This window comes from Orycteropus afer, unplaced genomic scaffold, assembly GCF_000298275.1.
Source record: "Orycteropus afer afer isolate SDZICR_OR568_19922 unplaced genomic scaffold, OryAfe1.0 scaffold00299, whole genome shotgun sequence".
NCBI lineage: Eukaryota > Metazoa > Chordata > Mammalia > Tubulidentata > Orycteropodidae > Orycteropus > Orycteropus afer.
The window spans coordinates 2,203,602-2,207,197 of record NW_006921886.1 but is presented as its reverse complement, the minus strand read 5'-3'; positions in this window follow the sequence as shown (position 1 = coordinate 2,207,197).

Genomic DNA, 3,596 nt, shown 5'->3' with positions numbered 1-3,596 from the left:
TGTTCATATATCAATGAACCTACAACGAGGTTTCAACTAGGACCACATTTTACTCAACCAGATGCACATTTCTGAATCTGAAATACTTCTATTGCAAGTTTCATAATCCTCTTTCAAGATTAAAATCCAGAAAAATCTACCCCTTAATACAGGATTTTTTTCTTAGAAGTGGTTGCTACTAAAATCCACAAAAAAAGTGCTTTAGATAGAGATCACTTTGTCCTTGTCCAAGAGCACTAAGAGTCAAAGGAGGTAATTGAGAAAAACCTAATGAGTTTCATTTCACTATCTTCTTCTATTGAGCTGCAACTAGGTCCCTTTCCATTTCACATTAAGTTAGAGACATAAGGTGGTTTTATCTCATTAGAGTATGGTTAAAAATCATTGGCAGTGAGCTGAGACCCTAGCAACTAGGGTTTTTTTTTCCCCCCATAAATTTCTGTAGGCATTAACTCCAAATGTAAAATATTCAAAGAAAAGCAATCCTCCGCAAAATTGCCCCTACAGTTAACTAGTTTTCCTTCTCCTTTCCCATTTTTCACAAACACTACATTGCTTAGAACAGTCCCTGTTACTGAAGGGAAAAATAATAAGATACCAAGATTCCAAAAATGTTACCTTGAATTGGTAATTTAAATTGAATTAATATTCCTTGATGAATGAGAAGGAAAAATCTCAGAGATTAATGAAGACCACTAGGACCATTTCCTCTTGCTTTAGAAATAAATTATTAAGGACGTATTTTCAAGGAGAATAATATAAGCACATATTCTACCAAAACACCAGAAACCTGTTAGAGATCTGACCACCAGAGAATCTTTTGAGTAAGAAACCACTTCAGGGCCTGAGAAGACTAAGTCTAAGTAGCTTTGAAAATACACAACTAGACTCCTTCTTAAAATGTGTGTACACAATGTGTTAACAATTAGTTGGAGATAGTTATGTGGCTGTATTATTTATAAAATCATACATAAGTTCTTTTTGTTTGAATACTTAATTGCTTACTTCTATCTCACGTGTTTATCTACACACCTGCAAACACAAACACATATCACACACAGAATTTAATCTGGTATCGATGTTACACTTGAATGTGAATACTTAATTTTAGTGATCATTTTGTAATTTGATTAAGAGTGATGTTTTAATCCAGGGATTTTTTTTTTCTTTAAACCTAGGCACTTAATCTGGTGGTTTAACCATAGCAGTTCTAGAGTAGAAATAAAAAGCCATGTAGTCCTTCAAAAATAGTTTTAATTTTCTGACCCACACCAGGAAAATTCCCCCATTTCAATGAAAATATGGATAAAACATTAATTCCATTCTTTAGAAGGTTACCTGAGGTTGATTCTCTCCCTCTCCTTTATTTGTTCCTCCATGAAAACCTCTGGTGCCCACTGCCCCATGCTGGGTACTAGTAGACAACAGTGTGATGGTGAATCAAATTGCAGTTCAAATTCTCAAAGAGACTTTCTATTAAAATGGACAACAGATGTGAACAAAGAAATGAGATAGATCAAAGATGTGAACTCCATCTGCAAGGATATTTGCAAACGCAAAGTGTGTAGGCTTTTGTTATTTTTAACTTTCATCAATGTAACCTTCTGGGTGGAGGAGGAAATAACATCAAAAAATAAAATAAAGAAGGGAGTAGGCAGTTATGGAATAGAGAGAGCTGTATCTGTGAAATGAAATAAGATTCAAAGGAAAGTAACCCATACACATTTTTGAGCACCTTATTTATACAGACAATGCTATGGATGTTGAAGGCATACATAGTATAACCTATCATGACCTCCACTCTGAGAAGCTCAGAATTCAGTGGAGAAATCCAGATTTTCAAAATAACTGTAATCTATGGTGAATGTGAGAACTCCATATACAGGCAAATCATTCATTTTACATGTGCATAACAATCACAGGGATCCTTTCTAAGAAATTTATATTATTTTTTCAATTAAATAATAATGCTCTGAGCAATGTTTAGCTGTTGCATGATAACTGGAACAATTTGGAGATAGCACAAATACTTGTGGCTCTCATAATTTACTCTACCCCTATGCTGGGGAGTCTGAAGCAGTTCTGTAGAGGAAGCAGTGAAGGTCACAAATAAGGAATTTGCTCTCTGTAGATTTTCAGCACTTTTCTGGATTGCTGCTTTCACTTAGTCACTTTCCACAACTTTGTAATTTCACCATATTTCTCATACTGGTCAATTAACACTCAGCATCAAAATTCACAATGCCATTTATTTGTTTCTTTGTCCTACCAACCCCATTTAGTCTTCATAATTCTTTGGGTACAATTTGGAGGTTTCTTTTTGAAAACACAGTGTGGTTATTGGATACTTGTTCACATAGCTTTCTAATGAAGTGTTAAGGCCAGTGAAGACTAAGTCTTGGAATGGCAATAAAGGAGAAGATGGAAAGAATACTTTTTGTTTTGTGATGGCCAATGAGCATTTATCAGGGGATTTCCAGGTGAAAAAACATGACCAACAGTTTTCAAAAAATGAGATAGTGAACAAGATGAAGAAAAGCATTGGTTATGTCCTTACTTTAAAATAGCTTTTCATTTTAAGAAATATCAATTGGATCAAAAATAGCATTTTATTTTAGTATCTTGAAAATCCTCTAAGGTTTGTGGAATTATTTTGAAAGTCTCTTCTTCTGATAAGGACATTCATGAAAGGAAAAAGAAGGTTGTAGTTCAAACATTCCTGGACAGTTATTTCAAATGGTGGGGCCATCCAAATTAAGCTCAAACATTATTCCAAATTCTAAATCAGAAAACAATTTAGTTATTCTTAAATGTTTAGCTAAAACTTATAGATAACCTATTCTATGCCTCAATAAAGTTGTATTTTTATATGCTGGTTTTTTTTTTTGTGTGTGTGTTGGATATTCACACCAATTTTGTTCTTCAATGAAGGACATTGTTTTGTGGTACTAAATTATTACAAAGATTCTTTAAAAATTTTATTTACCTGAAGTTAAGCCACTGAACAGAAGATAAATTTATTTTTGATTTATCCTATGCTGAATAGTTACAGTGAATAAAAGTTGTTGTTGTTGTTGTTAGGTGCCGGCAAGTTGTCTCCAACTCATAGTGACCCTAGAATGAAACACTGTCTGGTCCTGTGCCAGTCTCACTACCCTTGCTATACCTGAGCTCATTGTTGCAGTCACTGTGTCAATCCACCTGTTGAGGGCCCTCCTCCTTTTACACTGACCCTCCATGTTACCAAGCATATCCTTCTCCAGGGAATGGTTCCTTCTGACAACATGACCAAAGTAGCTGAGAAAAAGGCTGGCTATTCTTGCTTCCAAGGAGCATGCCAGCTGCACTTTGTCCAGGACAGATTTGTTAGTCCTTTTATCAGATCATAGTACTCTTCATATTCTTCTCCAACACCACAACTCAAAAGATCAACTGTTCCTCAATCTTCCTTACTCATTGTCCAGCTCTCACAAGCATAAGAGGAGATTGAAAACACCATGGCTTGGGTTAGGCACACCTTAGTCTTCAAGGAGCCATTTCTGCTCTTCATCACTTGAAAGAGATCTGCAGCTGATTTACACAATGCAATATGTCAC